The sequence below is a fragment of the Hemiscyllium ocellatum genome, chromosome 19 (assembly GCF_020745735.1).
Source record: "Hemiscyllium ocellatum isolate sHemOce1 chromosome 19, sHemOce1.pat.X.cur, whole genome shotgun sequence".
NCBI classification, from domain to species: domain Eukaryota; kingdom Metazoa; phylum Chordata; class Chondrichthyes; order Orectolobiformes; family Hemiscylliidae; genus Hemiscyllium; species Hemiscyllium ocellatum.
Window position 1 is genome coordinate 55,766,965 of NC_083419.1, and position 12,743 is coordinate 55,779,707.

At 42.5% G+C, this 12,743-nt stretch overlaps 1 protein-coding gene across 2 annotated transcripts in view; it reads right to left on the minus strand.

Moving 5' to 3' along the window:
* The window catches only part of LOC132824768 (metabotropic glutamate receptor 8), a 245,686-nt gene that overhangs the window by 119,004 nt on the left and 113,939 nt on the right, over positions 1 to 12,743 (minus strand). The gene's annotated exons all lie outside the window — the stretch shown is intronic.

Sequence of the window (12,743 nt, forward strand, 5' to 3'; positions counted from 1 at the left end):
TACAGTCAGAATTACTGCAATTTGAGCAAATTAATGGGAAATTATTCATAACATTTATGATCAGTTAGACTTTTTTTGAAGTGACATTACAGATGACTTGTGCATTTTTCAGCATTGTACAGGTTGTAACTTGGCAAGAAATAATTATGCTCGGTATTCCATGATTTTTTTTTATTATCCAAGAATTGTTAGGCAACCTGCCTTGTATTATTTTTGCCAGAACTAATGAAAATATTGTTGCATAAAGAGGGAATTCAACTTGTTTAATCTGTGTCCATTCTTGCTCCATAATAAGAACTGAATATGTTATGTATATATTTATTGAAAAAGTTTTCACTCTTTACAAAAAAAAACAAAGTTATAAAAGTACAAAAGTACAGAAAAGTAGAAATAATATCATACTATTATATTACAGTAACATTAACAATAAACTGCCTACTCCTTTTCAAGGTACAGTCATCTCATATTTACTTAACTTAACCCAAGTTAGAATAAACTCAAATTAAATAAAATAGCATTAAGTTAAATTACAGTCCACTAAAGTTTAATTACATTGCACTAAGCTACTTTACATTACTTCACTTCGCTGCACCTTCACCAAAGCTCCTGTCCATGGGAGCAACAGTTATTATACCTGTAGTTACCAGGCCTCCCCACTCCTGGGGTTCCCGAGCACTATATGTGGCCCTCATGGCAGTATAAATGTCCTAATCAGTACTGATAGGTCCATGTCTAAGTAAGTTAGAAAGGGCCACCATGCCTTATAAAATTCCATGGTGCACCACACTTGTCAGATAATCTTGACGGTCATGCTCCATCTTAAGTCTGTGCCACCTTGCAAGACCTGGAGGATTTTCTGATATCCAATTCATCAGGATGTTCTTCCTCGCACAGTGTGTAAGAATATTGAATAACCTCTTCCCATGCTCACCCAAAGAGGGCAGATTCAGTAATCCCAAAAGCAGTGATACCAGATCTTCCTGAACTTCCATTCCCAGGATCTTCTCCAGCTCATTCACAATGGTAACCCAATATCTGCAAATCATGGAGCAGGACCAAAAGCAATGTGTGAGGGTGCTGATGCGGATTTTACAGTTGGGACATTTCGGAGAATATCCTTTCTTAAACTTTGCTAACCTCTCTGGCGCCATATGGGCCCTGTGGAGGATCTTCAACTGCACCGCTAGTGCCTTATTGCATATTGAGACTTTCTTTACATTCCCCTTCCCCCCCCCCCCACCCCATATCCTTCCATGTTTCTGATGAAATTTCTTCCCCTAATTCCTGATTCCAAATCTCATGGTGTTTCTCCATATCCCTCAAGGTGTTCCCTCTCTGCAGATGATATATGGTACTAACTGAGAGAGAGCCACCACATCGGAATACTCTTATTTCTATATCCGACTTATAGGGTTGAGCCATGAGCGTGGTCATCTTCTATATATAATCCCTAACCTGGAAGTCTCACAAAAGGTCCCTCTTAGGGATTCCGTATTTCTGACAAACTTGGTTGAAAGACATCAAGACCTCTCCCTTGAATATATCTCCCTTTCCACTGCCCTCCCATCCTCTGAAGCCAAAGTCCATTGACCCTGGTCTAAATCCAAGGCTCCCACTAACAGGGTGAATGGCGAAGTCTTAAGCAAAGTTCCCTCACCCTGCCACAATATTCTCCATGCTTTCACCATATTTATAATAATTGGACTCTTGCAGTGCTCAACTACAGATCTCATCTTGACCAGAAACAGTAAGTTTATGAGGGGACATCTCGCCTGCAAGGCCTCAACATCAAGCCATATTGATTTTGAGTCGTTGCACACCCATTTGCCTACATATAACAACAGGGTGCCTATTTGGTATATCTTCAGATCTGGGAGGTTCAACCACCCCACTATTATCCTGCAGAAGTTGCAACTTGGTGAATTTAATTTGGGGGTGCCTATAGCACCAAATAAATGATCCAAGCCACCCAGCAAACCTCCACAGCACCTGTTTGGGTAATGACAATGGGAGCATCCTCATGGGATATAACAACCGTTGAAGAACATTCATTTTAATCAAGGCTATACGGCCGAGCCATGATATGGGTAGTTCCTCCCATCGCTGCAAGAGAGAATAAACTCTCAAATAGCTGCACAAATTTAGCTCCATACAGCTGCCGGAAGGTAGGGTACTAAAAATTCCCAGATAGAGAAAACCTTTCTGTGACCTTCAGAAAGAAAATTCCACTCCATCTTCCAGCTTCGTACTTCCACCGCCACATCCCCCTCCCCCACAGGCATGACATCTGACTTTGTAAAATTTATCCTGTTTCCCAAAAAGCTGACGAATAATTTAAGTTTTTGCATTAGGCGGGGTATGGACTTTTTGGGGTTAGCCAAAAACGGAAGGAAATCCTCCACAGAGGGAATAATTTTGTGTTCCCCAACTCCCACCTTTGGTTCCATTATTTCAGGGTCCTTTCAAATGGTCTCTGCCAATGATGCAAGTACCGAGGTAAACAGCAGCGGTGATAGGGGACATCCCTGTTGGCTGCCCCTCCACACACCAAAATTGCTTGAGTTAACCGCATTCGTTGTTGTGGTTCTGTTCGCTGAGCTGGGAATTTGTATTGCAGACGTTTCGTCCCCTGTCTGAGTGACATTCTCAGTGCTTGGGAGCCTCTGTGAAGCGCTTCTGTGATCTTTCCTCCGGTATTTATAGTGGTTTGTCTCTGCTGCTTCCAGTTGTCAGTTCCAGCTGTCCGCTGCAGTGGTCGGTATATTGGATCCAGGTCAATGTGCTTAATAATTGAATCTGTGGCTGAGTGCCATGCCTCTAGGAATTCCCTGGCTGTTCTCTGTTTGGCTTGTCTTATAATAGTAGTGTTGTCCCAGTTGAATTCATGTCGCTTGTCATCTGTGTGTGTGGCTATTAAGGATAGCTGGTCATGGACTAAGGACTGCACAAAACACTACATAGAACAAACAGGAAGACAGCTAATGATCCGCATCCATGAACACTAACTTGCCACGAAACGACACGACCAGCTATCCTTAGTAGCCAATGTGTGGTTCAGCTAACGTGTGTATAATCTCCTTGTAAAATTCACTCGGGAACCCATCAGGACCAGGTGCCTTACCACCTTGGAGCTGCCTTACCATCTCTTGCACCTTCTATACTGTCAGAGGTGCATTTAAAAGGGTAGCTTGATCTGCGTTTATACAAGGAAAGTCCAGATTATCAAAAAACGATTCCATTCTCGCTATTCCATCTCCACAACCCTCTGATTGGTATAACTCTGCATAGAATTTCCGAAATCTGGCACTGATCACTTTTAGTTCACGAGTGATGTCACCATTTCTCACCCTACCAGGCACAATGGACTGTGGAGCACTTTTCTTCCTAGCCAGGTTAAGCCAGGTATCTACCTGGCTTATCCCCATATTCAAACAGCCTTTGTTTTGCAAAGGAGACCTCCTTCTTCGCTGCTTGTGTGAGTGCTGAGTCCAGAGCAGCCCAGAGAGCCGTGACCCAATGCAATTTGACCACAGATAATATGCCAACTCAGCTGCCTTTAACCAGGCCTCAGCACCCGCTGCTCCCCTCTCTGCCTCCTCTCGTTGTTGAGTATGACATAATCAGACATAAGAATGATTTGGTGGTCTCCTAGAGCATTGATGGATTGCTGGCCATAACCCGATTGATGTCCCAAGAAGCCTTGAACTCCCTTGCAATATACTGTACAAAGTCGTCATCCTTCAACAGAAATGCCCCAGTGCCATGTGCCTACTCCACTACCCTTGGTCTTAACATCTAAATACACCACTACATGGTCTGAAATAGTTATGCTCCCAATCCTGCAGGCCAACACCAAATCCAAACAAACTGACGGAACAAAGAACATATCAATTCTTGTGTAGCACTAGTGCAGGTTAGAGTAAAAGGTAAAGTCCCTCCCATTAGGGTGGAGATACCTCCCACTAACAGTCCCTTTGGCATCCTGTCTACCCCAGGTCCATGAGACGATTAAAGTCTCCTCCTCTAATCATATGGCGCACTCTAAAAGCCATTAATTTCGAGACTGCATCAACTAAAAATCTAAAAGAATGCACTGGGGAACAGTAAATGTTCAGGGTGCCAAATTCTTCTCCATGTATCCAGAGCCTTGAGAATGATGAACCGGCCATACTCATCCTTGATTTGATCTGTCACCTGAAATGGGAGGTTCCTTCATACCAGTATGGCCATTCTTCTGCTTTTGGAGTTAAAGGAGGAGAAGAATACACTATCATAACCCCACTGATGTAACTTCAGATGATCACTATCGGTCAAATATGTCTCTTGCAACAGAGTGATGTCAACCCTTTCCTTCTTAAGATTTGAGAGCACCTTTTTTCCTTTTAATCGGGGAATGGCTCCCCTTCATATTCCAGGTGCTGCACCTGAACAGATCGCTAGCCATGCCCACACACTACAGCTCACGATCCTTCAAGAGGAAGAAGCCCATTCAATGTACGGCGAGTGGAAAAAACACAGACTTTGTGAAATCTAAAGACTATTCCTACAAACACTACTAAAACTACTAAAAGTAAGAAACTAAACACCACTCCTAACTTGAACAAATAAATGCAAAAAGCCTAAACCTCCAGAGATCACCCCCCTTGCCCATAGGGGGCACTCACTCCCAACCTTACAGCCATCCCAGCACCTTCCAGTTAAGGCCACGTCATAAACCCAAGCAATGGAGAAAAAAACATGTTATGTACTCTCCCTCAAATTAACAATGGACGCCCACACCACCCTCTCTACATCTCGACCCTACACATCTTTACATCAAAGAAGTAACTACCCCTCAACCAACAAAACAGAACAGCAAAATAACATGGTGGCTCAGTGGCTAGCACTGCTGCCTCACAGCACCAGGATCCCAGGTTCAATTCTAGCCTCGGGCGACTGTCTGCGTGGAGTTTGCACATTCTCCCCGTGTCTATGTGGGTTTCCTCCGGGCGCTCTGGTTTCCTCCCACAGTCCAAAAGATGTCCATGCTAAATTGCTCGTAGTGTTAGGTGCATTTGTTAGGGGGGAATGGTTCTGGGTGTGTTGCTCGTCGGAAGGTCGGTGTGGACTTGTTGTGGTGAAGGGCCTGTTTCTACACTGTAGTGAATCCAATCTAATCAGATATAATATAAAACATACCAGATTTTACATCAAACCAATAAGGCCTGAGATCCCAAAAAGGAAAAGAACTAAAGAAAGAGAAGATAAAAAAAATACATTACGCCATTGTCCCCACACATCTTTCCCCTTCAGTCAAAATCTATTATTTCAGCGAATTCAAAAATTCTTTTACTTTTTCCGCTGAGACGCAGTTGTAGACAGGTCCCTCATAATTGAAGTGTAGCACTGCCGGGTATCTCAGAGAGTACAGAGTGTTTAAATCTCTTAGATTTTTCTTTACATCATCAAAGGTCTTCCTTTTCTTAATTATGGCCCGAGAAGAGTCATGAAAAACATTATCCTCGAACCTTAATAAACCAAAGTCTGTGGATTGCCTCCAGTCTTCTGGCTGTTTCTACTATTAGTTGCTTTTCTTTATAATGCGACAGTCACACGAGGACCGGGCAGGGGGCTGAGCCGGCCCAGACCTGCGCATCACGATCCTGTGGACCCATTCCACACTCAGCTGGCCTGACTAGATTACCAACCCAGCAACTTCAGAAGCCACCTCCTGAGAAATTCAGCAAGGTTTTCACCTTCCTCACGCTCCAAAGGACCCACGATCCATAAGTTTTCATCTCCGACTTCAGTTTTCGAGGTCATCTGCTTGTTCCAGCAAGGCCCGAACCTGGCCTTCCATGTTTCAGACACGCCCCTTGGAGCTCTCCTTCTAGGTCTCCGAGGCCACAATCCTTTGTTCCACCGCTTCTATGTGCCATTCCAGAGCCCGGATCTCCTGCTCATGGCTTTGTCAGCATGGCACTAATCGACTCCAACGCTCCTTCAAATGTTTTTTCACGGAGTTTCGCAATCTCCGTGAGTAGATGCTGCTACTTCACTGAACTCAACACAAAAAATGAGTTAACAGCTGCGGGTGTGCCCTACATAATAGGGGAATGCCTTACCTGCTACACTCCCCTAGCTCCTTTTACTTTAGATGTCTTCATTTCAGCTCCAGATCTTCAAAATCCTAATTTAAAAGGGCTCTAGGTGCTCTACCTACTTTATACTACAAAGGGGTGACTAATGTTGGGGGGGTGTGGGTTGGGGGGGTGGTGGTGGAGGCCACTTTGCCTGGGGGACTGCACAAAGCTTAGCACAACGGACTGTTCAGACTGCTGCTATTTTGAATCACCTAAAAAAGATCTGAAGGCAGCAGTCAGGTGCGTACATGGAAGCTATGCTAACTGCCTTCATCTTACTAATCAGATACTAAGTATAACTAATTGCTGGGATGATGGTGACTTACTTTTCTTTCCCCAAGTAAACCAGAAAGGCAGTTTTTGTGAACTTAAAACCAGTTGCTAAATCTAGGTCAGCCCTTTAGTATTTGCATGAATTCCATATGCAAGTTTGCTCGCTGAGCTGGAAAGTTCATTTTCAGATGTTTCGTCACCATACTAGGTAACATCATCAGTGGTGTCCCAGTCAAAGTGGTATCCTTTCTCATCTACATGTAAGGATACCGGTGAGAGTGGGTCATGTCTTTTTGTGGCTAATTGATGTTCATGTATTATGGTGGCTAGTTTTCTGCCTGTTTGTCCAATCTAGTGTTTGTTAGAGTTCTTGCACAGTATTTTGTAAATGACATTAGTTTTGCTTGCTGTCTGTATGGGGTTTTTCAAGTTCATTAGCCACTGCTTTAGTGTGTTGGTGGGTATGTGGGCTACCATGATACCAAGAGGTCTGAGTAGTCTGGTAGTTATTTCCAAGATGCCTTTGATGTAGGGGAAAGTGGCTATGGTTTTTGGATGCATTTTGTCTGCTTGTTTGGGTTTGTTGCTGAGAAATCGGAGGATTGTGTTTATTGGGTACCCGTTCTTTTTGAATACGCTGTACAGGTGATCTTCCTCTGCTCTTCATTGTTCCTCTGTGCAGCAGTGTGTGGTGGCTCATTGAAATAATGTTCTTCGTTTGAGGGTGTTGGGATGATTGCTTCTGTAGTTCAATATTTGGTCAGTATGTGTTGTTCTACTGTAGACGCTGGTTTGAAGTTCCCCATTTGCATGAATGGATCTAAATGAAGTCAGCAATGCAGGAGAGATGTTAAAAACAATCAGCACTTGACTGTGGTACATTTTACATCAAATGCCCTTTTCTAGTTTTGGTTTATATTGAGTGACAGCCCAAAGGACAAAGCTTTTGAGTTCCTTGCAAACATTGTTACGACAGTAAAAAACATATTCATTCAGTATTGCAGTGACATTAATGCCCCTTGGGTGGCATCTGTCCCTCGACAAAAATATTTTTTTGACAACCAGAATTTGTCTTTCAAATTCTGTTTCCAAACCAAGGCACTAAATGCACTTTGTTCCTCAAGTGACTATCACTAATATATTAAATTTGCTATGTGGAGCACATCGTACATTGAAAAAACATTGTAAATGCCTGCAATACTTGTTACTCTTAAAGTGCCACTCTAGGAAAAATGCAACAGCTTCGAAATTCTCATTGACTACCTCAACTTGTGATTGCACAAAGTGATTCCCAGTTCCTCGAAATTACTCAAAGTATCTCCTGTTTTATTTTCTCATTCTGCATGTTTCTCATCAGCAACTGAAATTTCTAATGTACAAAATTACATTTAAACCAAAATAAAAAGAACTCTTTAATGTCTTTAATGTCTTTCTTAAAACTCTTGCTCAATGTTCTCCATTGCTTTCAAAGGTTTGGTCATAACATGATATATTTACTCAGGACTCAGACTCAGAGCTGAATTTAGATTATGCTGACTGAGGCTCAGCAGAATGCCTCAATTTTCACTGTGACTCATTATCTGTCAGCTTTGCTAAAAAGCAGAAAACTGGTGAACAATTGAAATTAAATCTGAAAAAGTAGATGCCTGGCCATGTATTCAAACTGTTTCTGACAATACAGATGTTAGATGACCTCATTAGGAATGCTTGGCTCTGAGACTAGCTAATAGATACTGTTCAATAGGGCATTGGTATCATAGCATGAAAGGCAGTATTAGCTTTGTTTTAAAGACAACTTTGTGAAGTTAACATAAGTTACATCTTTTCATTTTTTTTTCATGCCTGCTTGTCTGTTTAAAATAGAAAATTAAAAATTAAAGTCATTACTACTATGAATGGCTGTTATTGGATGACATTTTTATGCAGTTGCAAGTTGAGCAATACTCTTTTCCAACTGCGTTGCCTTATTTTGTCAGTTTCAGAAACACTTCCAAGACCTTCCAGACTTGTCAATGGGATTAATTATTCCGTACACAGTTGATAATGGAGGTGTGATACACACGCATATGGAGAAGGCGTGGAGCTACGGACAATGGGGCCTTAAAAACAGACAAAGACTGGTCTGATGTCACAGGGAATGGAGATGGGAACTTCAAATCAATTTTACCCCAGCACTCAGGTCCTTCACTACCTCATGCCTGGTTAGGGAAGCAATAGATCAGCAACAGCAGACATAGCCTACCTGTAGTAAACAGAAATAAAAATATCATGGGAGTGAAAGGACCTGATGAGAAAAAGGGAAGAGTTGAATCTATGCTCTCTTTGACAGAGACTGCTGCCCTTTTAAAACTATTTTAAAATTCTTCTTAAATTCAAAACAAGGAAAGACGTATCATCAAAACTATACCCATTTTGTATACTAAAAGGAGCAGAAACTTCATTCCAATGTATGTATTTGGCAATAATATAAATGCATTTTTGCATTCAGACAGTGATAACAGTGCGATTATAATCCTACAACCTGCTAGCATTCCAGTTAGCAAAGCTGGAAGGTTGCTGTGAAACCTAAAGCATTCAGAAAAGTTTTACAAGGTTGTTGCCAGGGTTAGAGGGTTTGAGGCAGAGGTGGGTACTGCAGATGCTGGAGATTAGAGTCAAGATTAGAGTGGTGCTGGAAAAGCACAGCAGGTCAGACAGCATCCGAGAAGCAGGAAAATCAACGTTTCAGCCAAAAGCCCTTCATCAGGAATTAGAGGGTTTGAGATAGAGGGAGAGCCTGAATTGGCTGGGGCTGTTTTTCCTGGAGCATCAGAGGCTTACAGAGGTTTTTAAAATCATGAGGGGCATGGATAGGGTAAATAGACAAGATCTTTTCTTTTGGGTGGGGAAGCCAAGAACTAGAGAGCATTGATTTAGCGTGAAAGGGGAAAAAATTAAAAGGGACCTCAGGGGCAACTTTTTCACGCAGAGGGTGGTGTGTGTACTGCCAGAGGAAGTGGTGGAGTCTGATACAATTACAACATTTACAAAGCATCTTGATGGGTCCATGAATAGGAAAGGTTTGGATGGATATGGACCATATGCTGACAAATGAGATTAGATTAGTTTAGGATATCTGGTCAGCATGCATGGGTTGGATTGACAGGTCTGTTTTCATGCTGTACATCTCTTTGACTCTAAGTCCTTCATTTATTCATTAAACCATGGCTGAAATCTTAGGCATATCAGTCAGTAGTACAGATAAGTGTTGTGTGCGCACAGGGCCACTGACTCCTCTGTGCTGTGTCTTTCTTGAAGAGGTTGTAAGGTGGCAGCCTCCAGTGTATGGAGGTCATGTGATGTTGGCAGACAAGGAACGACATTTCAACAAGATTGCAAATCTGAACAACTCCTGACCTCAGCAAACGGAAAGAAAACGGCATGCAGTATTTATAACTGAGTTACCCAAGTTACACAGTGTACAAACATGCTTCAAATTTACAAACATATCACTAATTTTATGTAAAGGCAGCTGCATACTATTTTTGAGCATCTCTATAAACTTGACCAGTTTGACAGTTGCAACTTGCAGATGCTAGACCATCATTTTGGTACCATGTTCATGGTATTAACAATGATGGTTGTTCCTTACACCAAGCCTGTTTCTTCTCAATGAGGGAAGCAGAAAACATCAACATGCACCAAGTATGGCTTTTAAGAATTCAATAATCAATTTATAACCCACTCACAATTTGAAAATGTTTGTTTTGAAAAGGTGCAAGTGTATGCTACAGGACAAGTAACATTGGATATGAAAAGGATCTTCATTACATGCAGCTGCCTTCATTAAATAGGTCTGATTTTAGGATATTTTTGATCCACCTCATTATTATCTCCCTTTACTTCTCTTCTTGTACACGTCAGGCATTGATCCTATTCTCCTCAAAAAAAGTGAACTGTGTTTTCTGTATGCAAGGACACAAACCAAGATATAACTTCCAGCTGTCTGCCCATCTCTGGCTGCTGGACGTCACTCACATCAGAATAAAACTGTACATCTTCTCCTACCTGTTCATGGGACAGAGGCATCACTGGCTCGGCTAGCAATTAACTGCCCACCTCCCTAATTGCCATTGACAAGGTGGTATTGAGCCACCATCTTCAACTGCTACCATCTTTAGCAACACCCCAATGACGTTAAAAAGGGAGTCCCAAGAAATAGGTTTAGTTATAGTGAAGAAAAAGCAATGTATTTCCAAGTCAGGATGATGTGTGTCTTGGAAGGGGAATTGCTGGCGGTCATCTTCCCTTGTATCTGCTGGCCTTGTCTTTCTAAATGGTAGACGTCATGAGTTTGGAAAGTGTTGCCTAAAAAGCCCGTATTAGTTATTACCATGCATCTTGTTGATGGTACACACTGCTGCCACTTGTGTGTTGTGGCCGAGGGAGTAAATTTTGAAGTAGGTAGACAGAATACCACTGAAGCTGAGGTCACCCCTCAGCCTCCGACACTCCAGGGAAAACAGCCCCAGCTGGTTCAGCCTCTCCCTGAAGCTCAAATTCTTCAACCCTGGCAACATCCTTGTCAATCTTTTCTGAACCCTTTCAAGTTTCACAACACCTTTCCGATAGTTTTGAGGCCACTGGTCAAGGAAACAGCTGCATGGAAGAACGTGTTCCATGCTAAACTCTCTCTGCCATCTCTCTGTCCTGTAAGACCCTGTGTTTGATTTTACCTTTTGTGCCAAGGGGTGTTTACGGGAAGTTTTGCTGGAAATTGGAACTGCATCATTAAGTTGAGATAATCTGTTGGGTTTTTGGATAAAGTTATTCTATATTCTGTTCTCTTATGTTCGTGTTTCATTCCGTAATCTTACAAATAAATTTTATTTTGTTTAAAACTAAGTGGTTGGGCCAGCTGCATCGCTCCTGGAATATCCACTTTACACCAGCTTAAAACAACCAGAAATGTTAGGCTCTGGGCTATTCCTTGAAATGTTTTAAGGGGGCCTGGCCTGGTCCATAACACTGGTCATTGTCTGGCACTCGTGGGCATGAATATTACCACTGTAGGATTGAGCAAAAATCTCCATCATGTAAAGTAGTAGACCAAAAGCTTGGACTTTTCAAAAAACTTTTAACAGAAAGGGGACAGTTGGGCTAAGGTTTGGAAAAATACACAGACTCAGTGTTGGCTGCCTGGAACCATTGTTCAGCTTGGAATTCCAATTCATACTTCCACTCTAAGAGAACTATCAACCAGACCTAACACTCGAGACTGAAACTAACTTTTACCACTCAAACTACCCAACACAGACTGAATGGGGCCTATACAGATACCAGACATTCAACTTCAATCAATATTCATTCACAGAGATATTGAGCATTCACCTTCAATCAAAATCCATGTACACATACTCTTAACTATCAGGAAGCCAACTGACTTCAAAGATAAAAATCACACACCAGGTTATAGTCCAACAGGTTTATTTGGAAGCACCAGCTTTCAGAGCACTGCTCCTTCATCAGTTCCTTCACTAGCTCTGAAAGCTGGTGCTTCCAAATAAATCTGCTGGACAATAACCTAGTGTTGTGTGATTTTTTTTAACTTTGTATACCCCAATCCAACACCGGCAACTCCAAATCATGACTTCAAAGACAGCACAATGGCATGCCGAGATTTGACATGAAGATAAGAGGCTACAATTAGTATCATGGCAGACCCCAGTCTCACCTGAAGGAATGATCGCCACAGAAGAGGGATCCCAAGCAGCTATCTCCCCCCAGCAGCTGTTCCCCAGGAGGCATTCCAAACAGCCGTCCCCAGTAGAAGAATTCCAACAGATAATTCCAGAGGATATTTCCAAGAGCTACCTCCAGAAGGGGGATTCTGACAGCAATTCCGAAACCAATCAGCGTAAGCCTGTTCCAAACCAGGGGAGCCAAATGCAGCGGACTATGAACTGAAAAACTCCAAAGATCACCGACTGAACTGACACCATGGGACCTTGGACACATCCTGAGGTGAAAACCAGCCCACAAAACCACCAGAAAGTAAGGAAAACCAAGTACTCAGCCGATGAATCCAGTACGTGACCTACCACATCAGCGGACTCAACCCAGGCTGAAGGCCCAACAGTCTGAAGTCTTTATCAAGGCACTGGGTACAGCAAGTAGGAATGGCCAGCTGTACTTCAAAGTCACAATTCTCCCCAGTGATGAGCTTAAATTCCCAAGGCCATAAAGTTTCCAACCTAAACTAACAGGGTGGTAAACAGGAGTGATGATTGTGCAGGGAACCCCAAGAGTAGGACGCCTGATTAAAGTTTCTGATTAATACTGCTGTTTAGCTTCTAACAGTGTTTAACC